The 26,038-nt window shown below is 41.4% G+C and overlaps 1 protein-coding gene across 4 annotated transcripts in view; it reads left to right on the forward strand.

Annotated features, from left to right (window-relative positions):
* The first annotated feature begins 562 nt into the window (after nt 1-562).
* Osbpl8 (oxysterol binding protein like 8) overlaps nt 563-26,038 on the forward strand; it is a 112,294-nt gene continuing 86,818 nt past the window's right edge. For 2 of the 4 annotated variants that reach the window (XM_051206422.1, XM_051206423.1), the window contains exon 1: nt 563-599. The gene's annotated coding sequence lies outside the window, so the exon portion shown is untranslated. The remainder of the gene's footprint in view (nt 600-26,038) is intronic. The other 2 variants (XM_051206420.1, XM_051206421.1) reach the window with 1 other exon arrangement.

Consider the following 26,038-nt stretch of genomic DNA (forward strand, 5'->3'; position numbering starts at 1 on the left):
GGTGACCACGACAGCTCGCCATGCCTGCAAGCAAGCGCTGGGCAGTTGCCTAGGCGCGAGAACCGCCGGGTCCGCAGGAGAAACCCAGGCAGGACCGCCCCCTTTGCGTCGTCACGTGATGGGAAGGGGGCGTGTCCGCGATCCCGGACAGAGGCGGGGCCGGGCCGGGTCGGGGGCGGGGCCTGGGATGTGAAGGCTCGCGGCGGCTCGCGGCGCACGGAGAGGCGGCGTCAGGGCGGATGACAGCATTCGGCTGCGACGCGCTCCCAGCTGGGCGGCGGTGGTAGCGGCAGCGGCATCCCGAGCGGCAGCAGCGTTCGACTTGGCCGCCGCAGGGAGCGGCCAGCGGCAGGGAACGACAAGGAAGGGAAGGGAAGGGGGCCCGCCCTGGCCCGCGGGGCCGTGGGACCGGAGTTCCCGCGCCGCTCGGGGCCGAGCCCCCGCCGCAGCTAGACGGCGCCCTCCGCCGGGGCTGGCTCGCAGTTGCCTCCGACGACCGCGACCGAGAGAAGTTGGGGGGTCCCGCCGGACACTAGGGCCCGGGACTCGGGGGGTTCACCGTGATCCCGGCGAGCCGCCGCCTCGGGGGCTCCGCATCGGTGAGTGGCGCTGTCCGCGGAGTTGGGGGGCGGCGGAGTCGCGCCTCCCTCCGGGGTGACCGTACTCCCTAGTCCCACGTCCCGAGCTCGGGCTGTGGGCACCCCCGGGCACCCCGCTCAGCGAGCCCCTCTCCGGCTTCTTTTGTCCCCTTTGGAAGGGAGATCGGCAAGCCTGGCGGGGATGGCGCGTCTTTGGGGCCCGCGGTAGGTGAGTCTGCAGCGGCACAAAGCCCAGCGGGGACCTGGGATGGGGGCGGGGCGGCTCAGCGTTCTGGGTCCCCGAGTGTCTGCCCCTCCCGAAGTTTGACGGGGCTATGGCAGGGCTCTCCGGAAGCCCCCGGCGCGCGGCGGGGAGGGGGGGGGACCTGGCGCTTTGTCGCTCCGGGCGGTTTAAGGCAAGGCTTGGGTTTTCCTGTGACAGCCCCCAAAGAGGCTGTGCCGTGCTCTGAAGACCGCACCCGCCTTTGCAGAGAGTGTCGCGGTGTTCCCTCAACCTCACCTCCGCTTGCCTTCTGGCCACACCGGAGAAAAGGCGGGGTCTTCATTGTACTCCCTTCCCGGGTTTTGTTTGCTGTTAACGCTGTGGAAAGTGCAATCAGGTGCCAGGGAGTTTGATAGGGAGATTTTGGTTCATTGAGCAACCCACTCAAGACCAGCTGATGCGAAGCAACAGTAGGTGCAGATTTTTCCATTCACTAAAGTCATTTAACACTTCTTTATGAGCGACATCTGCGTTGTGAAACATAACCTAATTTCATTTTAACTAAATGCCGTCTAAAATAAGAAGTAACTTAGGTTACTCTCTAGACAGATGGGAAAACTTCTCTGACTGGTGATAAGAGCATATCTGCTCTAAATACTTAATGAAGTTTTTGCCTTTTTGCTGCTGGAAGACTTAAGTATCATTTAGTAGTATATAGCAGGTTTTTTTTTTTTTTAAAGTAATTTCACTGTTAACAGCTCCAAATTAGTGCAAGTTAAGGTCTTTTAAGATAAATCATTTAAAAGATTTCTGCCTCTTGAAGGATTCCAGAGAGCAAGTGAGAAACAGGTAAATTGTTACATTTTCTCCTCCCTTAGGGTTTCCTCTAAATTTGATCATGCGGAGAGGCTGGCATCAGTTGCCATGCTTGCTAGAACCTGTTTTGCAGTGAGAATCTTAAGATGCTAGTTTTATAAAAACAGGTTGAGGAAGGAAGAAAAGGCCATGCAATTTGAAATGCACTCTATTAAAAGTGCAACCAATTTCAAATATGTTAGTGTTTCTTTTGGTAGCAAGTATGTTTGTTCAAAGTGCTAGTAAAGGGGATAGATGAAACTTAAGACCTACCTAAAGGTCTTTAATTATGGAGATTAAGTTGTTGCGGTCAAATTCCATGTGGACAGTTTGAGCCACACAGGTGCCTAGAAATGCTCGTTTAATTAAAAGTGGGCCTGGTTTACTTCTTTCATTGAATTGTGGTCATTACTGAATGTCTCATCTGTACGAACGGGTTTTTTCTTTTTTCAATTTTGTTTTCTGTTGGTTTGCTTTTGTTTTCTGAGACAGAGTTTTGCTGTGTTGCCTAGTTGGCCATGATAATCCTTAAGTAGCTAAGGCTGGCCTTGGAACTTGGCAAAATCCTCCTGTCTTAGCATCCTAACTTTCATGTGTATTCTACGATTGCCTGGCTTTTGTTACATTTTGAGGCAAGTAACACATTCACAAGACTTAGATACTTGGTAAAATATCTAAAAATTTTTAGATCTTTTTTATAAAATATAAAATTTAAATATAGCTAGAAAAATTTAAAAAATTTAATTCCTTTTTGAATTGAGAGTTAAAAATATACTTTTGAGATCATTATGCAATCCTTTGAGATGAAGTTTTCTTTCAGCTGGCTTTTTAAAATTTGATACAACTGTGAATTTATAAAATGTGCCATTACACAAAGGATAAATTCTGAGATATTAAAAATTGTGTGATCTTAGTATATTTCAACTTTGTTTGAGTAATTACTAATCCATCAACAATAAATAACTTAGGCAATGAATTTGTAATATTGTTTTTGAAAGTTTTTGCCCTTATAGCAATACCTGAAGTGTTATATTGTGATATTTGTATTATCTCCAAAGTTGAAAACATGAATAACAACAGTCTTTGAATAACAGGCTACCAAAAGTAGAGGATAAGATCATACCTTATTTTTATAAATATGATCTACAAATGGGGCATGAGTACTACTTAGGGCTACTGAGATGCTGGGTGTGGTGTTTGTTGGTGATCCTGTACTTGGGAGATAGAGGGATGAGGGTTACTTTGAGCTTGCAGCTAGCCTTGAGATCATGTCTCAAAAAAAAAAAAAAAAAAAAAAAAAAGGAAATGCAAACCTACCAAACAAAACCCCACAAACCTCTGAGAAGCTTTTAGTGTAGGTGGTTGGATGCGAGGAGATCACCAGAAGTACTTAATTAGAGCAATTGTGGTTGAAGTCCTTTTCTTGTAGATGGGATTATGGATAAATAAATATATGGACTAATGTGTTTAGATATCATGTCAGTATGTAAAAACCACATCAGAGATGTAAGATTTACCCTTCTACCTCAGTCTATAGTACATACCCTCACAAAAGTACGAAATCAAATTTGAATCTAGGAGATGTAATAATAGGGATTTTTTTTTTTTTTCTTCCCTAAAACATGTTGTGAGGCATGCAGGGTAAGAATTCCTTTATCTGGAACTCCATACTCCCAGGTCTTACCCTAAATAAATTTACCTTTGTCATCAGTCTAGGTAATGTAAACTCTCCAAAATAGCAACAATGCACTTTATCAGTTATTGTACGAACAAAGACGTAGTTCCAGATACTTAGCTGGAGAACAAGTGGAATGTGTGATACAGGCAGTGAAATGATAAAAGGAACAAGTCATTTAATCTGGAGAAGGGGATTTTTATGGCATGCCTTGGTGTAGCTGGTGTATCTGAAGGTAATCTGGTATCTGAAGAGGGTGGACAGAAGGAACCAAAATCAGACCTGGTGGTGCATGCCTGTACTCCCAGCTACTTGGGAGTCAGGGACAAGAGGATCATGAAGTCAAAGCCAACTTGACTTTCAGGGTTGGTTTATGACCGGCCTGAACATGCTGGCATGATGGCTAAGCTGGTAAAAGCATTTGCTACCAAGCCTGATAACCTGAGTTCTGAGTTGATCTCTGGTGAAGGAGACTGCCACCTTCCTGAAGTTGTCCCCAGGTCACCACGCATACAAGACCTCTGTGCACAAGCACTCCCCATCCCTATAAATTAAACACAAAACAAGAGAGACTGACCTTAGCAACTTAGTTAAAAGAGAGAACTGGGCAGTGGTGGCACATGCTTTAATCTGTAGGCAGAGGCAGGCGGATCTCTGAGTTCAAGGCCAGCCTGGTCTACAGAGTGAGTTCCAGGACAGCCAGGGCTCCACAGAGAAACCCTGTATCAAAAAGTACCCCCTCAAAAAGAGTGTTGTGAATGAATCTAGACTAGTCATAAAACAAAACAAAAAACAAAACAACCCACAAACTATTAAATGATGTCACAATAATCACAATATTTTTGTTTTATTTTTCCTGTTACCTTAGAAAGAACTTTTCCCAACCTAATGGTTACTTCTTCCAAAATTAAAAAAAAAAAAAGCACATTTTTTTAATAGTGAAAATACAAAATACTTAAGTTTTTAGGAATGGCAGTATTAATGTTAGAGCAAGGAAGCAGAACTGGATACCAGAAAATTTTAGAGGGAAGTTTGGTTATATCTTAAACAAGTAATGTGTCCCTGAGCAAAATCCTGGGGCCTTGGCTTTCTTATTTGTAAAATAGGATAATATTCTGAACTTTACATCAGTGGTTCTTAGCCTTCCTAATGTTGTGACCATTTTATAGAGTTCCTCATGTTGTGGTGACCCATGGCCATAAAATTACTATTGTTGCTACACCATACCTGTAAGTTTGCTACTGTTGTGAATTGCAATGTAAATACCTGATATGTAGGATATCTGATAATGCTACCACTGTGAAAGGATCTTTGGAGCACTGGAGAACCACTGCCTTGCATGATTGTTGGGAGGATGAAATTACATGTGTTTTCAATTGCCTACCTTAATATTTAGCATGTGGAGGAATTTCAGCAATTATAAAATTATGTTAAATGTTTTCTTTGCCTCTATAAATACTGTTTTCATTCATGTATCATTAATTTGAACTTAAGGCTTTGCATATACTAGGTAAGTGCTCTGTCACCTAACAAAGCTGTTCATGTACTTGACTTGCCTAGTTACTAATGGTGGTATCTATCTTTTTATATGGATAGTTTGTGTTTTCTCTGTCTGTCCTTCTCCCCTCAAATTCTTTCTAGTCAACTGATGCTGCTATTACAGGTATTCCCCAAGGTGCCCTACTGTTAGATTTCTTTGAGTGAAATTCTGATAGAAGTAAATCTTACTTGTGTTACTGTTTCTTGTTATAGATCACAAGGAATGCTAGATTCCTCAGAATTGTACAGCTTTAACTAAGGGATATGAGTGGCAGAAAATCTGACACTGAAAAGTTCAAGACTATATATTGTTTAATTATGTGTATATGTGTATCAGTGTGGGTGTGTACACATGAGTGCAGGTGTCCATGGAGACCAGAAGAGGGCACCCATCGCCTGGACCTGGAGTTAGGCGTGACACTTGATATGGGTGCTATAAACCAAATTTGGATCCTCTGGGAGAGCAGCAAGTGCTATAGACTGCTGAGCCATCCCTCTAGCCCCTAGACTTTTCTTAAAAGAAATTATCTTTATCACCACACTCTTCTGTCCATTGTTTTGAAAAAACAAAAAATGAATCTTCAAGTTACTATAACATTTACTTAAAAAATCTCTATTTTTAGTAGTATATAAATGTAAACTTGAAGATGTTTACTTTCTGTTTTATTCTAGAATTCAGTAGTGTTTGAGTTAATAGGCTCTAGAACATTGTACATTGTGTGTACAATCTTATTTGTATGTACTCATGCATGCATGCCAGTGTTGTGCTTGCTGAGTAGGCAAGACCAGCTAGCTGGCCCACGAGCTTCAGGTATGTACCGAATTCTGCTTCTCCAGCACTGGGACTATCAATGTTGATCACTGTTCAGCCTTTTTCCTGTGGTCTGGAGACTGAACTCATGTCCTTGTTTGTAAGCCCTTTAATGACCGAGCTAGACTTCGCAGCATTTCTTAGCTAAGTTTTTTGCTCTAGTACCTATTCTTTATGAATCTCAAAAATTCATTACACTGGGGCTAGGGAGATGGCTCAGCTGTTAAGTACTGGCTGCTCTTTCAGAGGTCCTGAGTTCAATTCCCAGCAACCACATGATGGCTCACAGCCATCTACAATAGGGTCTGATGGCCTCTTCTGGCCTGTAGGTATACTTACAGAGAACATTTGTACATAAAATACAAATAAATAAATGTAAGGAAAAAAGCGTCATTATACTTTGTGAATTCTTTGTACTTTTCATGATCTGTGGAGCAATCTGAAATGCATGCACACATGCACTATATATATATGTATGGGTATATAAAATTATGTCTATAATGTATATTGTATTCCTGTTTGGGATTGTGTGTGTGTGTGTGTGTGTGTGTGTGTGTGTGTGTGTGTGTGTGTGTGTTTGGGATAGATTTTGTGTTTCTAAATGGCAAAAAAGTTGGTTACCACAAATCTATCTTAACAAGAGACTAAAGGATTATAGTTTTCAGTCTTTTCAAATAAAAAAGAAGCTTTCCTATTTAAGGTTGTTAAAAATCAAATCATAGCTCCTGGGGGTGTCTTTGAGGAATAATTGGTTGCTCATGATAATAACAGCTGATATGTATTGACTCCTAACTATGAACTCCTAAATGTTTTTGACACATCACATTTAATCCTCACAAGGAGCACTGTTCCTCCCATACCAGGTTAGTCTTTTTTAAATAGAAGACACTCAGAGGTTGAGTTGTAGGGAGAGGAGTCCACCAGAAGGCTCGAGCTTAAAGTTTAACCTGACAGTGGAATCTGTCTTGCATCTTGTAGTTCTTGTTCCATTTATTTCTCATGACTGTCACTAAGGGAACTTGATTTTTGGCTGCCAATTGCTTGTATAAGAGCAGTAGTTTATAAAATTTCAGAGTGTCTTGCAAAGCAACCCCGGGCCTGTGTAAGTCACAGGATCTCTAGTGGGAGTGTGTGCAGCTCCTCCGGGGAGAAAGGAGCTTGGTGTACCCAGTATTTTGGAGCAGGAATGAGGAGGTGGGAAGCTGGTGACAAGAGGGCTTGGGTACATTGTTCATGTGAGAATAGGGTAAGAACTTCCAGAAACTAGGTGTGCTAAGTGTGTAATTTTGTGTCTTGTGGCTATCCTACCACTTAAGATAAGCAGTTCAGATGTAAAGAAAAATAGCATTGTTCATACTAGTGTTGCTTTCATAATAGTATCATGTGGATTCTCTTACCACTGTTACTTTAGAAATACAGAGAAGCAGGGACAGCATCAGCTTGGTGCCCGACTGTTCAGAACTACTTACTGTCTCTGCACTGACCACCAGGGTGGCCATGGGGAAAGAAGATGCACATTTAGGCTGAATTGATAGGCTGAAAGGGAAACCATGTAGAGAGGCCAGGGACAGTTAGTTTCTCATGGTTCTTAGTAGGAAAGATGTAGGAATTTTTTGCTAGAAAGAAGGGAACAAATTAGCAGTAAGAGCCAGGGAGCTTTTCTTGAGGCTGCTGTTAGGAGGGAGCGGACCATGCTGGAGAGGGTTGGGAAAGGCAGCTGCCGTTCATTACTTATCCCAGTCTTCTTCCCTGTCCTCTTGTGGATGTGTGGGGATGATGTGCTGTCACTGCTGGATTGAAATGACAGGGAAGTGGGTGTGCTTTCTTTACTTTTTCTTCCAGTTGACAAGCCAGGTCTGGAGGCTGGATGTCTTATGGGGTAGTGGATATAGGCTGGAAGGATGTAGTGTCCCTAAATTAGCAGGTAAAGTGCTCACAAGGTCCGCCTGGTTAGGCTGGTAACAAGCACAGGCACGAGGACAGGTAAATGCCTGGGGCTCCCTGACCTGCTAGAATAGCCTAATCAGTAAGCCTCAGGGCTCAGATAGACTGTCTCAGAAAATCTAGGTGAACAGTGCAAGAACACCCAAGGTTGCCCTTTGGCCTCCACACACAAGCTGTCCATGTGGTCCTACACAACACCTGCACTTGTATACACATCTGTGACTCCCCCCCAACACACACACACACACACACACACACACACACAAAGTAAACAAACTGGCTCCAGATGGAAGAAAGCTGTGCACTAAACAGGAACACACCACAACAGACTGTAATTTTGATTGTGGGAAGCTACTGGAAATTTGGGGTTAGGTAACTAATGCTGTAACAGCTGTAAGCCATTGAATAGATGACATGTTTGAGATCCTAAGAATATCTGTCAGAAGGGTGGCTCTCAGATAATGCTGTTACATCATACAGACAGCATGTGCCATTGACTCTATGAGGGCCAGTGGCCAGACCTGAAAGGCCTATGAAGACCCAGAGGGCAGCCCTTGAGTCGGTATTTAGATGAACCCCGCCCATCTTCACACCCATCAAAGTTTTGTCTTGTATGCAGGCATTACCAAGAGAACTAGGAAGAGAGAAAGAGAAAAAGCAAAATCTTCTAGAAGAGTTTCTCAAAGCAGAATTTCTCCATTTGGCACCAGTATTTTAGCTGGGTAAGTTTTTGTTTGTGAGTTCCTGTGCACCGGCTGGATTCCAGAAGTACTTCTTTTAATTGTAACAACTGGAAAATGTTTCAAGTCATTGCTAAATGTCCCCTGGGGGAAGTGAGGTCACCTGAAGTAGAGAATCAGTGCCTTAAAGACAGTGAACCTGAAGGAAAAAGATACTGTTAGCTATAAAGAATCATCCTCTTTAGTTAAAGAACTTTTCCTTCTGTTAGGGAATGGATGAGGGTTCATGGGAGGTGGTTTATGTTTATGGAGTGAAAGAAAGCCATGTTTTGTAAAGATTTTAGTTTCTGCTGGCTTTTTGTTCATTCACTTAGTTTTTCCTTTTGAGACAAGCTCTCACTATGTAGCTATGGCTGATCTGCAGCTTGTTGGCTGGTATTGTCCTTTTCTCAAATGCTGGGATATAGCTATGTACCACCACCATGTCTAACTTCTGTTCAAACTTGACCATACTGAATTCTATCATCTCCCTGTATTAAGCCTCCCCTGACCCTGTGATGCTGGGAACCAAATGTAGGGCCTTACGTGGCATTAGGCAAGAGCTCTATCAGTTAACTATCAGCTCAGATGAAGACAATACAAAATGTTTCTATGTTTCCCTTCCTTTCTCTTCCTAAGATTATGGCTACCTATATAAACACATTTTCTACTATGTACTCTTAAGTCTTCATCACATCCCGGGGTTATTTATAAATGATGAAAGCAAGTAATGTTGGTACTGTGTCTATGTAAATATTACTTAAGGCTGGGTCAGGTAGTATGCACAGATTGATCCCTTTTCTATAGCTTTCATTATGTAGCCCCTGATTTACTAGAAAAAACAGTTGACGATACCATAGTTCCTAGACTTCATCAGTTCCCACTACTGCATTTTTAAAATAGTCAGATAGGACTTGCTGTTTTCTTTATTTCTAATTGCCTCTGTCATGAAGTCTTCTTTACAACTGCTCCTTTACTCCATCCCATTACCTATTGTACTGTTCTTTCAGTTTGACCTGCCAGTCTCTAGACAGTTTGCCTTTTAGGTCTCTTCCTATAACTTCCTTTGTTGTGCTTTTTTGTTTGTTTGAGACAGGGTCTCACACTGTAGCCAAGGCTAACTTAGAACTCCAGGTAACCCCAAACTGAACAGTAGTCCTCCAGCTAACCCCAAACTTAACAGTAGCCCTCCTCTCGGCCTCTTGAGTGCTGAAATTATAGGACTAAGCTAGCATGCCTAGCCTTCATTCTAAAACTCTTCAATTGGATAACATAGCTTCCTTTTCCTTCTATATTCTTGTTGAAATACCCATTCTCAAGGTGGGTGGGTGGGTGGGTGGGTGGGTGGGTGGGTGTGTGTGTGTGTGTGTGTGTGTGTGTGTGTGTGTAGGACGATTATTGGGGGTCTATGGTTCCTCACTTTCTGCCCTTGAGACAGAGCCTCACTGGGTTTGTATCATGTTGTTTTTCTGGTTAAGCTAGCTATCCATCAAGCCCCAATGATCTTCCTGTCCCAGTCTTCTGGTTTTAGACCCCTCCAGCCCAGGCCACACCTCCTGGCTTTTTAGGTGCTGGGGATCCAAAATGTAGGTTCCCATTCTTGCTCTCGAAGTGTTATTACTATTGAGCCATGTCTTTAGTTCACTTTTGTTCTTTCTGCCAGGGACCCATGTAGTTGGGGATCGATGGGGAACATTTTGTAAGAACATAATGTTAGAATCTAGCTGTTGCTCTGGCCATGGCCATAATTCACACAGCCTTTTCCTTTCACAGATCCCAACAGTACACTACTGAGACATTGTGGGTCTCTAGCCAACAGACTTCCAGGTGCCAGGATCTTTTACCTGGGGAAATGAGTTTCATCAAAGGGTGGGTGGGGGTTATTGGGTGGTGACATATCCAGTATCCAACTCCCTCCCGTGCCTCTTGCCTGGGAATAAGAGCCTGGCTATAGACTTGTGTTTTGAACCCACTCCATCTTCAGAACGGTGGATTATGAACTTGTTCTACTCAGTTGCCTTTGTAGTCTGAATCGTAAAGTCTCCCAACTTTATGAAATGCCTGTCTACTGGTATTTGGTAATGTTCTGCCATTGTTTTCCTGCTTGCCTTTTGGGCTAATCTAGAATGATCCTGCTTGTCTTATTTTTACTTTCATACTTGTTTTGTCTTTAGGGGCTTCCCATTGCCCCCACTCCTAGCATTTTCCTGAGATTAATCAATACATTTCCTTTTCTATTGATGTTGTACTAGCATTATCCCATGGTCAGGTTTTGCTCTTGTAATCATTCTTTTTCATGTTTGCTTGGTGATTGTTGGTTGACTTAGAGTTTGCAAGGTCTGGGCACCCTTCCCTCCTTCCATGTTTTCCTGTGAGCAGGAGTTCTGGATGGAGCATTTGAGAGCAGGGCAGTGGGGTGTGCCCTTTGGCTGGCTTTGTTTTAGGCTGAAAGGGAGGTAGCTATCTAGTAGGAGCAACACACCTTTTAGATGCCAATTTTACTTGGTGTTGGCATTCCTGCCTAACTTTCATTTTCTCTCTGAAGAAAAGATGTAGGAATTAAAGAAAGTAAAAAATAAAAACCATAGGCATGGTGAGTAGAGTGGTTTCCATGGGTGTGAGATGCTTGGTTTTATCCCCAGGACCTCCAAAACCCAAACATAACCCACAGAAAGAGTTACCGTTGTTGAGGGAATCACGCTTAGACCATAGAGACTTGAGAGTGTGGTTGCTTGATGCCATCAGCATGTTAACTAGTAAGCTGTTGCTTCCTGCTTACTTTGGAGGACTTCATAACTAACTCATGATAGGAGTTTCTTTAGACTTCTCAACTAAAATGAATCATCTTGTGATTTTAATTAAATACAGAAGATAACATTCTTGCCAGAATAACTCACTTAGGGCAGATGAAATGGCCAGTGGCTAAAAGTGCCTGCTGTGCAAGTCTCATCCCTCGAGTTTGATCCCTAGAAGACTTCTGAAAGTTCTCCTCTGATGGATATACTGTAATATGTGTCCTCCATCCTCCCTCCCCAGCATCACATACAGAATAGTAATAAAATAATCACTAAAAGTTTTCTGTCCTTGAGGTTGATCAGAATTTCTTTTAGAAAATAGACTTTGAGTATAACAGTCATCTCCACCATTGCTGATTTTTGGAAGTTATTCCTAATTTGAATAGTAAAAGTTGTGCTGGTTTTCATAGATCTTTATTGAGTTGCCATATAAAGTATCATGTTTACTTACATTGTAAATTAAAGATAATGAGTACTTTCATTGTTTTTGGAATGGAGTATCATTGATAAAATTATATATGACTATTTTGAATTAAGACTAGATCTTGCATTTTAAGATTTGGTTATTAAAAGATTTTCAACTTAAGTATGGGTATGAATTTTTACTTGTGGGAAACTGGATAACTCATTAAGTTTATTATAATTGTTTGCCATACTTAATAAATGAGAAATACATTTATGTTTTCTAGTTCCTCAAGTCAAAATAAGGTTAATATTTTTCTTGGGAAAAACCCTTTCAACAGAAAAAAAATATGTAGAAACAGGCAAATTTTAACTATAATTTACAATATATATCTTTAAACCATTTAAATATTTACTATATAGAACTAAGTTATTAATAGCAATATAATTGTGAGCACAATCCTTAAGAAAACTTGAATTACTCTTTGAGAGAGATCTCCGTGATAGGCCAGAGGAACCTAGCATTTCCATACTGATTTAGAAAAACAGACACACCAGGAAAATAAGAATCCTGCCAGAAGTGTATTATCTTTCTAAGTAGATGTGTGACCTTGACAAACTGCTCAGTTGCTCGGGTCTCAGGAAGAACATTGGGAACAGATGGCCTTGAGAGTTCTTTTGAGGAAGATATTAGGTATTAGAGGTTAGAATCCATATCAGGAAATGTGCTGACCTATATAATCCTTTTAACAATTCTGGAATAAATGCCAGTCTACAATTGGAGTCTACAGAAACTGAAGTAATTCCATGTTTAAGTGAAACATTTGTGTTTGAGCTGCTGAAGGGCCAAATAAGGAGTTGAACCTTGACCTGTTTTGTTCTGTGACCATGTTAGTATGCCACACTGCTTTCCTGAGCCATGTTCATACATGAGAACATCAAATTTTATTTTTAAAATTTGTTCATTTCATAGTCTGTAGTTGGTAATGAGCTTGTTTTATGTTACATGTTACTTAAGAAAACGAGAAGTCAGATATCACACCTGTCTATGACTTGTGCCCAAAGTACAAATGTGATCAGCTTTTAAATAGATAAAACCAGAATTTATATATAGGATGTTATTAGTGAGTCCAAAGTTATCTTGTATTTATTTCAGTAATATTACTCAAAAATATTTTTAGGATTCCTATTCCCAACATAGCCCATGCTGGCCCCGAACTTTCCAGTAGCCAAACCTGACACTACCTCCCAAGAATGAGTTGCAGATGTTTGCCACCATGCCCAGATGGTTTTGACTTTTCTCTTAGTACTTTTGACTTCATTAGTTTGACATATATTTGTGTGGCAAATTAGATCTTTTGAGAATAAGTTTGATGCTTGAAAAAAAACAACTCATTCTGAACTAAACCATGCTCACTTAGGAAACAAAATGAGAATTGTCAGTTTTAGTTACACATAAGCAGCGACTAGAGAAAGAAAACATATTCTTGTCCATTACAAGGTAGTGAGAAGAGTCATTTCAAAGTTGCTTTGTGTGCTGGCAGCTTGAATAGTCTCTAAAGTGGTATAGTCTAGCTGGCATGGTGGTTCCTGTCTCTAATGGAGCATTCTGGACGCAGAGGGAGGAGTGTTGGGAGTTTGAGGCCAACCTGGTTACATAAACCCTGTCTGTCTTGGGAAAAAAAAACTAGATGTAGCTACTCTGAAGGGAGGGGACTTTTGTTTTTTGTCCTTTTTTTTTTTTTTTTTTTTTTTTGTGAGCAGGGTCCTATGTACTCCAAGCTGTATAACCTAGAACTCCTGGTTCTTCTGTCTCCACTTCCCTGGTCCTGAGATACAGGATTATAGGCCTATGTTCCCATGCCTTACTGGAGGTAATCTTTCTGTAGATGTAAATCCTGCCATGTTAGTTAAAATATACCCTGAGATCATCATTGTTAGTGCCATTCCTATTTAGATTAATGCTGTGCTGATCTGTCACTGTACTTTAGAGAAATAAGTTGGTGAATGAATTCTTTCCATTTTAAAGACTTTCAGATTTTGTAGAACATTTGCAGAAGTTTGCATGATAATTATTGGTTAAATATAACTAGTGTTATATAATTTTTGATTGTCTGTGGCTTAGTTTAGTACAGATCCAAGCAGCTACCCCATCTCAGTGTGCTTCTTCAAACAGCCTTACATCTAAATTTCATTTTCTCTGAAGAACTGTAGCTAATGGAGGATGGGGATGTGGCTAAGGTGGCCGGGTGCTTGCAACCCCGTCCAGTCCTCAGCACTGTGTAAACCTGCACTCTGCTGGTAGGGGAAGAAGAGGAGAAGTTTAGAGTCATCTGTGGCAGCATAGCAGGTTGGAGGTTATCTTCAGCTAGCTGAAACCCTGTTTCAAAAACTAACAAAAACTAGGCAACAAATCCCCCTTAGACTTATAGGTTGTATTATTAATAACTGTGTAGCATTTGGATATCAGTGTACTAAGGTACATTCAGGTAATAATAATAAATAGATAATGGTTGCAGAGGGATTTGTGATATCATTTTATTTCATAAAGGTGTTTATTTTTCTCTTAATGCTTCCAAGTGGTTGAGTTTAATGATCCTCAGTTGTAAGAATTAAAAGAAAAATATCTCGAGTCCATTTTTTGTTTTATATATCCGTTTTATCAGTTAATTTTGTTAGTTGTTGAGACAGGGCCTTGTTTCTGGAACTCATGGTGGTGTGCTCTGTGGCACAAGCAGGCCTTGAACTCTAGCAGCCCTTCTTTCTCCGTCTCTACTGTTGGGAATATAAGCACACACCCACCGTGCCCAGCTTTCTGTTCTCCTTTCAATGAGTTTCTTTTTGTGGTTCTAAGATACATCACCATTACAAGACCACAAATCAACTTGGGTGCAAATCACTGTACCAGGAGCCTAGGTACCTAGCCCACCAGGGGGCTAGGTAGATATTAGAAGGATGGGTTAGAAGGAATTGGAAGAAGAAAACAAAATTTTCTTACTTAGACATCTCTTACTCTTTAAATCCACATCTATTGATAACTGCTGTACTTTGAGTATAGTTTGTTGTCTCCAAAATGCATGTCTTCACCAGCCTTCAAGGTATGGTATAACATAAATAATATTTACACTTATAGAAGCCAAAAATACTTTTTAAAACATGATTGAAGCCAGTCAAACCAGGCTTTGGTGATGCAGGCCTGCAATCCCCAGCACGTGGGAGAGGGAAGCAGGAAGATGAGGAATTCAAGATTATCATCAGCTTCCTGAGAACCTGTCTCAAAACAAAGCAAGAACCCAAAACAGAAAGCTTGAATAATCGGTGTATATTTAAAAATAAATAATTTTTAGTTCACAAAATATATTTCAATATATTCTGTAGTTCGAATATTTCTTTAATTAACCTCTTAGAATAATTCTAGTAAAGGTTATGCTATTTTTTTTCCCCCAAGACAGGGTTTCTCTGTGTAGCCCTGACTGTCCTGGAACTCGCTTTGTAGACCAGACTGGCCTGGAACTCACAGGGATCCATTTGCCTCTGCCTCCCGAGTGCTGTGGATGTGGATTGTTGAGTTGTGATAATCAAACGGGAGAGCCACTTTTAAAAATTATTTTATTTTGTTCTTGAGACTATGTCATTCTATCTCAGGCTAGCCTTGAAGTAAGACAGTTTTCCTGCCTCAGCCTCCCTCATGTCACCACACTCAACTGGGAAGGCAACATTTAATATGAAGACCAGTTAAGGCCAGTGTGAGTGCTGATTATACAATAATACCCTGAGGCAGCAAGAGGCTGAGAGGGAGAGCTTGTGTGTTAGATAAGGAAGAGGGAGAACTGTTGGGGAGGGGAGGGAGGAGTGAAGAGACTGTGAAGGTGAACTATTTTCTGATTATAATTCAAAATTTCTTAGTTTTACCACCCGTCACACCCCCACACATATACACACCCTGTGTTGCAACAGCATTATCTCCTTGCAAACCAGGCTACAGGATCTGCTCGCCACTGCCTTTGTGCCTCCTGAGTGCTGGGATCAGTGGTGTGCAGCAAAGGACCAGCAAGTTTTTTTTTCAAGGAAAAAGTGTGGTTATATACCAACCTGTACTCTGCCGGGTAAAATTCAGTAGCCCTGGAGACTCTGGTGTTTTGGCCACCAGCTTCCTTATTGTCCAGAATATTCTGAATAGTCCCAGATGGTCTTACTCTTTCCTGTCTTCCCTTCCTATTCACTTTCTGTGAACACAGCAAATACATGCACATATTTGTATATAAAATATTTAGAAGCTGTGTTATGTGCTAGTTTTTCAGTTTTCTTAGTAAGTCCTTGTACTTACTGATTTTTGTCTTAAAACATTAGCTCAGAACTGAAGAAACTTAGGACTGGCCTCCTGCCCTGTTGTTTAGGCAGATGACCTAGTCACTCTATGTGGCTTCTTCATCTGTAAAATAAATGGTGTTGAAGGGTTGATTTGAAGTTTCCTAACTGCTCTAAAATGCTATTGAGGAAAGCTAGGGTTTTAAAGAGCAGACTTTGCATTATATATAGAAAGTGATTATCTCAAGCAGCTGTGAACATTTAAAGGGGTAAACTCTTGGCAAGTTAAAAATGATGGTGGAGATGGGTAGGGGACAGAGTGGTTGTCACAAACAAGATTAACAGGATTCGAGAAGACGCTTTCTTATTTCCTACTGTACCCAGTAGGTGGGTCTGCTACTTTTAAGGTGACAATGACCTAAAGTGGAAAAAAGCTTCCTTGGAGCTTTTATGGTAGGTGGTGTGCGTGCATGCGTGCATGTGACAGGGGAGCAGGGAGCATTATTTTGGATAGTGTCTCCTTTAGCCCAGGCTGGCTTTGAATTCTCTATATTGTCAAGGCTGCCTTTGAATCCCTAATCCTTGTGCTTCTACCTCCCAGATACTGGAGTTATAGCCATGCACCACTATACCAGGCTTGAATATATTTTTGATTGAAAATTCAAATCACGTTTTTTAGGGAAGTGTTGGGAATATGATTGTATCATTCACTCACTGCTCTCGGGAGGCCAGACAAATTTGACCTTGGATCTGTTCAAGACTTTTGTTGTTTTCTTGAGAATTTTGTCCTCGTCTCACAGAGTACCTTGGGAAAGCAGGGTGGAGTCCATGCTTAAGAGCCACAGATCCAAGGCCAGGAGTGTGCTCCACTCTTTGGCTTCTGCCTTAACATTATCTTGCAAGATTGCCTGGAAAAGCAGTCTTAGCTTTAGGAATTGCTGGGTGAAGGTGCTGTTTTTTAATTACTGTAATGTATTATTATTATTAATTACCTATTATGGTTATTAAACATACCTTTGGGACTGAGGGGGGCACATTACCTATGATCTTAATACTTGGGAGCATTATGGCAACAGGAGGATCAGGATTTATGATCATGCTTGGTTGTATGGGGAGTGTGAAGTCTGCCTGGGTTACATAAGACTGTCTCATAAACTGAGACACAAGGTAGGTTTTGGTTTCTTGCCTTTTTGTTCTAAATTGTTGATTTTATTTCCTTTTAGTTTTTGTATGTTTTTAAGTTTTGGTCTCTTGAGTTTTTCTTGTCCATTTTTTTTTTCTCATGTGTATTTGTGTGCACATAAGTGCACGTGTTGAGGTCAGAGGGTACTTTACAGGAGTGGTTTTCTTCTATGTGGGTCCTGAGCCAGGGTTGACAACAAATGCCTTTATTGCCAGAGTCATCTTACTGGCCCAGCCTGTGTAGCTTTATCTTTCTTGTCCATATACTCCTTGGCCACTAACATGCTGTATTCTATTCTTTCTTTTCTCTGTTTGTTTTGGTGGTGGAGACACAGCCCCATCAGTCACTAATTAAGAAAGTGCCCTCCGGATGTGCACTCACTCCATCCTCCCGAGGCATTTCTTACTTGTACTTCCTCCTCTCAGATGACTTTAGCTTGTGTCAGGGTGACAGAGGACCAGCCAGCACACAGCCTCACCTGCAGCTTCGCTTCCTGCAGTGGATCTGCTGCTGCCATGTCTAAAGGTCAGCAGTATTGATCCAACGTAAAATTTTTCCTTGTGTGTCTCATTTTCTCATCACACATTCTGCTTCTGCTGAGAATGAAATGGCTCAGATTTTTTAACTAGGTATTGTAGCTGTCTTCTCTAGGAAGTGAGACTTTAAAAGGCCACGTTCTATATACAGTGTGGAAAAGAATTAGTTATATGTACAGAATCCTAATGGAAATCTGTTAGAGTATTGTAAGAAGACCAAATCTGTATTGTTTTCTCAGTTCTACATTTAAACATATCCGTAACTGAGAAGTAATCATTAAAATATATTAACACAAAAATACTTCAAAATTAAAGAACTTTTTCTTTTATTTTACTCAAACCTAAAACTCGAGCTCTTTGGGTCATTAAGGTGGTGGATCTCTGAGAAATCCAGGTCAGCTTGGGCCACATGATGAATTTAAAGCCGGTATGGGATGCACAGTAATAATGTCTCAAATACACCCACAGCCCCACATTCCCCCCACACTCATCCCCCCCCAACAAACAAACAAACAAAAAAACCAAAACAAAACAAAAACTCAACCTCCAAAACCACAAAACCCATTGGGTCTCTGAAATGTAGTTGTAATGTCACGAGATCATTGCTTTGTTTATTTGTAAACAGGGTATCCTGTAGCTTAGAGTGTCCTTGAGTTTTCAGTGTAAGGAAAGGAGTTTGTGGTCTTTATACTCCTGATGCTTCTGCCCCAGAGCTGCAGTGCTGGGATTACAGGCCTGTGCCACCATGATGGGAATCATTTTCTGGGGAAAGTTCTTTCATCTTGATTTCCAAGTAAACTGAGTTGAGATTCTGAAAAATGTAAAGGCTTTCAAAACTTGTGAAGCACTCGGTGACAGATGCATAGCAGGTCCATATGTTGTGTACCTATTATTACAGCTAATCATTATTTCTGCTTTAGAGAAGAACTATGGCTACCATCCAAGAGAGAGAAACTGGTGAATATGGATATTCACATTGTGTTTTTAAACAGGAAGAACTCTCTCCCAGTTGAATATCTTTGTCTCATGCATAACATAGCATCCACTAGAAGTAGTTACTGTGAAATTTAAATGGATATTTGCATCAGACAGAAAGCCACTGATTTTTTTTCTCCTCCATATATGGTCTTGATGCCATAGGCACACTGATTTTGCCATCTCTTCAGGACTGCTCCTTTCCGCCTCCCTGCTCCTGCACAGCACCAGTCCCTCTTCCCGAGCCACACTCCCTTCCTTCAGTCCATTTCCTTGTCCTTCCTCAAAGTGCCTTTCATCATCTCCTCCATGTAACTGTCTTCACCTTAGTACAGACCCAGGACTGAAGTCCATGCATGCCTTGTGTTGCTGTGTGACCTGCTGGCACCCATGCCCCATGTGGTGTTAAGATTAACTGCTCCATCCAGTTTTCACAGCTGCTCTGTGCCTTACTTCCTTTTCCCAGAGGGCAGCGTGCGTGCGTGCGTGCTTGCGTGCGTGTGTGCGTGCGTGCAGACAGGATCTCACTATATTGCCTAGGCTGGCCTTAAGTCACTATTAACACAGGCTGCAAGCTGGCCTCAAAGTCATGATGATCCTCCTGTCCCTGCCTTCAGAGCACTGGACTTAAAAGTGTGTGCAGAATGCCCAGCAGCGTTGTTTGGGATCGTTTAGTCTACTTTAAAACCCAGACTACTTTATTCAGTGTGCATGAAATTTTAAAATGTACCCATTTCAAATGACAGTTTGCATGCATTTTTGTAGTTGTCCACACACCACAGTTTAGACAGTTATCTCAGTAGTCCTTCAAAATTCCCTCATGCCTCTTGCTTTAATCTCTCCTCTTTCCCACTCTGCCTCAGATAACAGCTGATCTAGGTTCTGGCTCAACACTATATTCTTTCCCGTTCTTGATTCATACAGTTAGAAATAGAATATATACTCTAGTTTGGCTTTATTTGCTCAGTAAAAGTTTTAGATTGTTCCTTTTTATGACTGAGTACTGTTTCACTGTCTGTGACCATGCTGAAATTCATTTAGCTGCTCACTTATTAATAGGCATTTGGCTCTTTTTGTGTTTCTGGCTATTATAAAATGAAATCCATGTCACAGGTCTTTGTTGGCTACTTTTCCATCTGTCTTGGGCCTACAATGTGGGAGTGTTTTATTTGGTTCTTGCTCATCCTCCTCAGTTCTTACTCCATCACTTAAAAATCTTTAGCTGTCCTTGTCATCCTTTAATTGTGTGTCATTGTGCCTTTTTGTGCATTTCTTTGATGGCTAATGTAACTGAGAATCTTGCTTGAATTAGCCATGTATGTCATAATTCTTTTGTAAATAAATAGAATTTTTTGTCTGTTTTTGTTCTTTGGAGACAACATCTTATAATGTAGCCTCCAATGCTCTGTACTGAGTGCTGGATTATAGATATAAGTCTGGTTCTAGAATATTCAGTCTGCTTTCAAAATAGTGCTTCTCATCATGTTTTTCTTTTAAACCCAGTTCTTCTATTGACTTAAATTATTTCTTGAGATGTTACTTATTTTTATTTTATGTGTTTGGGTGTTTTGTGTGCATGTGTGTCTGTGCATTAAGTGCTTGTAGTCCTCCTGAGAGGGAAGGCCAGAAGAAAGTGGTGAATTACTTTATAGTTTTGGGGGTTTTATTTATTTTTTTATTTATTTATCCATCCATCCATCCATCCATTTGAGGCATGTTTCATGTAGAGTAGGCTGGTACCAAACCCTTACATAACTGAGAGTGATCTTGGGCTTCTGTTCTTCCTGACTCTGCCTCCTAAGTGTTGGAATTACAGGCGTGTACTATCCTGCCTGGATTTATGTGGTGATGGGTATTAAACCCAGGGGCTTTATAAATGCTTGGCAAGCTCTCTACCAGCTCCATCTCCATCCCTAAAACTATGCTTTTGAGTGAGAATTGAATTGAATTTTTATGACGTGTGGCACATGAAATTCAGAAACTCCCCCATCATGGTTTATCCTTTTGGTCTCCTGGGAAGTTTTTGTCTTTGCCAGTTCCTCCAACAGAGCCTTATGTTTGCTGTCTTCTAGGATGTTAAATACTGCTTGCATTGTGGAAGAGGCAGAGTACTTTGACCTGGTCAGTAGGGATTAGCCAGTGGTGGTGGTCTTCAACTGTGCTTCATTGGTGTGAGCAACTAACTATAGCTTACAAAGGTATGGCTTGTGGGTTTGCTTTTTTGTTTCTTGTTTTTTTTTTTTTGACAGTCACATTATGGCCCTGATTGTCCTGGAACTTGCTATGTAGACCAGGCTGGCTTTGAACTTGAAGGGATCCACCTGTCTATGCCTCCCATGTGCTAGATTAAGGCATGTGGCATCATACTTGCACACTTGATTAGCTTACTAATTTTTAAGAAGGTGGATAGTTTGGGGCTGTAGTGACTGGAATTTGTGTATCAGAAATGGATGTAGTATTTAAGTATCAAATCCGGGACCTGGGGTATAGCTCAGTGCTAGAAACCTTTTTATAATAGATCATATCTTACATTCCATCCCTCCCATGAGAAGGCGTGGTATTTGTCACGTGTTACTTTTCATCACTTGTACATTCTCACAGAAATATCCTAGTCTTACCTGAAACAGTCTTTTGCATGAATATTAGAGGAATGGCAGTGACAGCTTCTGATATGGTAGCAGGTATTTAGTGGGGACATGCTGAACTGAAGAAAAGTTTAGGTAACAAATTGAGTAGGTGTAAAAGAAAGTAACAGTGAATGTTTAGTGAAGGGTTAGGCTGAGTTGAGACAGAGCCTAGCTATGTAGCTCAGGCTGGCCTGGAGCTCACAGTCTTCTGTCTCTCACTGAAATGCTGGCCTTGGCAGGCCAGAGCCAATGTGACTACCAGCATGAACACCCAACACGGTTTTCGAAGAGCCCCCAAATACTTTGCCCTTTCATCTTTTCATAAGCCACAAAAGTAACAGGAGTTACAGATGGTTATGAGCTACCGTGTGAGTGCTGGGAATTGAACCCAGGTCCTCTAGAACAGTTCTCTTAACTACTAAGCCATCTCTCCAGCCCTTGCACTTATTGTTTGTTTGGTTGGTTGGTTGGTTTTTTGGTTTTGTTTTTTCCTTCTGAGTCAGGATCTCTCACTCAGTAGCTCAGACTGGCCAGGAAATTACACAGCTGAAATTGACTTCATACTCGGTAGCATTCCGGTGCCTCAACTTCTTAAGCACTAGGATTATAGGTATGGTGATTTTTTTTTTTTCCTGGCTGTTTTCATATGTATTTTTGGTTCTTCCAATTAAGCTGTTAGGAGAAGACATGGACTTTATAGTCTGTTTATGTTCCTGTTCTTAATTTTTCACATGCTGAGATTGATCTTGGATGTCCACTTTCATTTGCTCACTAGAATACTTGCTAAGCTAGAGAAGAAATTTGGAGTACATTTTCTTCCTACTGAAATTGCATTTCTCCTGTTAAAGACATTTCCAAGGTTGGTATTTGACATATTTAGAATTAGAAAAAAAAATGTGTACATGATAAGTAGACAAGAGGTTAGAAGTTTGAGTTCTGAACACTTTCTTCCTCCCTCCCTCCCTCCCTCCCTCCCTCCTTCCTTCCTTTCTGTTTTTCTTTTTTTTAAGACAAGGTCTTTTGATTTTTTTGAGAGTGGAGTCTCCTCTGCACTGCCTCTTTTACAGTTGCTCATGTGGGGTAGGTTGTGGTCAAGTACCTTGGGAAGGTTAGTCATCAGTTATTTGTGTCCACTCCTTGTTCCTGAAGCAGATACTTTTCTCAGAGTGCGGTGGGGATCCAGATCTAGCTTGAAGTGCATTTTTCTTTTTCTCCCCCCCCCTTTTTTTTTTAATGGCTGGGAAAAGATGACACTCCAAGATTGCATGCATCAGAAAAGAGCTGCTCTTCTCACAGGAAGAGAGCATTCAGCTCTTGTTACCAAAGGGGCTGACTGGATTGGGTAGATGAAAAACAAAATCCAGCTCTGTAATTTACCGATAGACTACATTACATATATCATCATCACATGAGAGATAAAGATAGACATGCTGGAGAGGGAGATTAGAGGTTGAGTTAACTGAGGTGGGAAGCCCCACCCACAGCGGACAGTGTCATTTCTTGGTTGGTGCCCAGGACTGGGTAAAGGAGAAGAGCTGAGCAGATGCATTCATCCATCTCTGCTTCCTGACTGTGGGTGCACCCATGTGACCTCACCTTTCTGCTGTTGTGATAGAGACACTGCTGTAGGTTCTAACAGGTGTGACCGAGCCTAAATGCTCCAGTCCTTAGAGATTTGCCATCACCATAAAATGACATTTGTTGAATGCTCATAAAGAATGGCCTGCTCTATATGCCAGTCAGTGACTTTCCCCTGTTTTTGTTTTGTGTATGAATGTTCCCCTGCATGCATATATGTGTACTGTGTGCATAACTGATGTCCTTGGAGGCCAGGAGAGATCCCTGGGTTTCCTGGAACTGAAGTTGAGCCATCATGTGGGTGCTGGGAACTGAACCGAGGTCCTCTGCAAGAGCAGCAAGCACACTTAGCCATTAAATCGTCTTTCTAGGACCCATTGATACCCTTAATTGAATAAGTGATTTAATTACATTTCCCCCCCCCCCCTGTATTATTTAGTGAGTTTCTTTTGATGTCTGCTTTGTGGTAGGTATTACTACATAAGATATCCAGGTGCACAAAATAAAATAAGAGCTAACTTGCTTTTCCATTTATGGAAGTTAACAGGGTTGCTACTAAGACATTCAATGGGATTTATATGCTAAGAATATAAAAGAAATAAGAAAAAAATTGAAGCATGTTTCATTCTATAGCCCAGGCTGGTTTTGAACTCTCAGCACTCCTCCTGTCTCTACCTCCTGAGTATGGACATTACAGGTATAGGCTATCATGTCTGGTTATTGAGATCTGTGATAAAGGTAAGTTCCAGAGCCTACTGAAGAGTATGTGTCTCAGGCTGGGGAAATCATCTCCTGAAGAGGGGCTTCTTGAGCAAAGTCTGGATTACAGGCAGGCGTCAGGAAAACAAAGAGTGGGCAGGTTTCTACAGCGTCCATTGAGACATAGGAGTTGAGCCTTGGAAGTGGTCCTAACAGCAGGTCCTGGAGAACATGAGGAGATCTAATGGCATGACAGATGAGGAAGACCTTAGCTAATTTTGAGAAAGGAAGGACACGATAGGATTTATATTTCTGAAAAATAATAGCTAGTACAAAATTGAAACCAACAAAGACCATTTGCCCTTTTAAAGAGTGGTAGTAGAAGATGTGGACGGATTGCAGAGGTAGGCTTTGGAGAGGACACACAAATAAAATGAAGGCTGTGTTTTGGAAAAGCTGCGTGGTGAATTTAGAATGAGCCCTTGAGAATAGGGACAGGACAAGGAGTAGTCAGCCTGGGATGGAAGCTGAAGCCATGGATGTACGTTTAGAGTGTCAGGAAAGAGATGAGAGACAGGGAAACTTCATTAGCCCTGTGAAGTGCTAAGCCCAGAGAAGTAAGAATACAAAACATTTTATTGCAGCTAGGGAATAGCATGTTAAGGGCTTATTTAGCACCAAGAGCTCAGAATTCTACTAGGCTTTGAGGCAAATAATGAAAGTCTGTGTCTCGTTAATTTAATGGCTTTAAAAAAAATCTTATCTTGGAAAACATTGAGTGCTGGGACTGGAGAGGTGGCTTTTTGATTTAGAACACCTGTTAACCTTGCAGAGGACTCCAGTTCACTTCCAAGCCCCCAAATGATGGCTATCCAACTGCCTGCCTGAGGGGACCCAGTGTTCTCTCAGGCTTCCATGGGTACGAACTGCATATTGGGTATATACAGTTACACATTCAGGCAAACACACATAAAATTAAAATAAATTTTAATAAAGCATTTATTGTAATTTATATTCAGGAGCACCGTCTACTCTTGGTATAATGATCCTATTTTTTAATTTCTTTTACCAGTTCAGTTGCAGCCTCTGGGGACTGGAACGATGACTCAGCAGTTAAGAAGTGTCTGTTCTTGCAGAGGGTATGAGTTCAGTTGCAGCTCATGACTGCCTGTAACTCCGCTCCCAAGGCGTTTGGCCCCTCTGGGTTTCTTTGGGGGCCTACACTCGCATGCATAACCCACACAGAGACTCAAGCACGTGTACCCATACAAAGGTGCAAACACAGACACATAATTTAAAAAATAGACTGTAGCCCTTAGTAATGAGAAGAAATATTTCAGGGTATCAGTCTGATATAATCCCAGGGGTGCTCCAGACCATCTCGGATGATATGTGGTGATGAGGGACTGTAGATTCAGAAGATGAGTGCTGATTCGCTAAAACATGTTGTTTGTATTTGTAACCTTAAATTGTTTCATTAAGTCAAGTTGACAGAGCAAAATTCTCTTTAGAGATACAAATACATTTAGTTATCAAAATGAAAGAGCTGTTTTTCTTATATATGTATTTATCAAAATGAAACTAAAAACCTCTAGGGTATCTGGTAAGGTGGTTACAAATGGCATTAGTCTTGCTTGGTACTTGATTCTCTCCCCCTTTTCTCTGTGACCAAAATGATAATTTAAGCCCAAAAGAAATTTTATAAGACTTAGTTTCTATAAGAACTTTGTTAGGCTAAGTACAGGGATGGAGGCACTGTTTTCTGAGCAGTGTTTGCAGACACTGATAACAAAAAAGAACATGGTCTTTTTTTAAACTTTGCATTCAACTAGTAATTACTTCATTCAACTAGGAATTAACGTACAGCCTTAGCTTCACTTGGCTTTTAAAGTTCTTCTTGTTTTGGTTGTAGACACAGCTCTGGAAGCTCCTGAATGACAGGAGACGGTTTCTTCCTCAAGCCTGCTCTTTGGAACCTATTGCCCTTGAGCTTGTTTTCAGTTAGAGTATACACTTGTGTTTTCTGACTCAGGATTATATAAATGTCTTTAGCTTCTTACCTCTAAGAGATTGTTAGACAAGTGAACAAATACTTTAAACTTCTGAATTTGTTATTTTTCTAGTTGCTTTGGCAAAACAGCTGACAAATGCAAGTGAGGTGTGGAAGAGTGTGTCTTGGTTCATGTTTGGAGGGTTCAGTTCTGGAAGGCCTGGATGGTCCAGGAATGTGGGCCACCTGGTCATATTGTGTTCACACTTGAGGATGCAGGGAAAGATGAAAGCTGGTGCTTACCTTCGATCTGGTGTCCTTCGATCTGGGCTCCTACTTCACAGATGCTGACACATAATCAGAGTGGGTCTCCTTCACCCCTCCAGTTTAATCTTGCTGGAAACACCTGCCTAGACCCTCACAAAGGGTGCATGTTACGTAGGTGGTTCTTAATCCAGTCAAGCGAAATGATTATTAACCGTCACACCCCTCAACTACCTTCTCCCTCCAGGATTTTTGCTATTAGCAGTGTTTCCTAATTTTGTTTTCAAAGGTTTTAAGGCATGCAGTCTTAATTTTGGGCTTCCCTTCCTTTTCCTGC

The sequence above is a fragment of the Phodopus roborovskii genome, unplaced genomic scaffold (assembly GCF_943737965.1).
Source record: "Phodopus roborovskii unplaced genomic scaffold, PHOROB, whole genome shotgun sequence".
NCBI classification, from domain to species: Eukaryota; Metazoa; Chordata; class Mammalia; order Rodentia; family Cricetidae; genus Phodopus; species Phodopus roborovskii.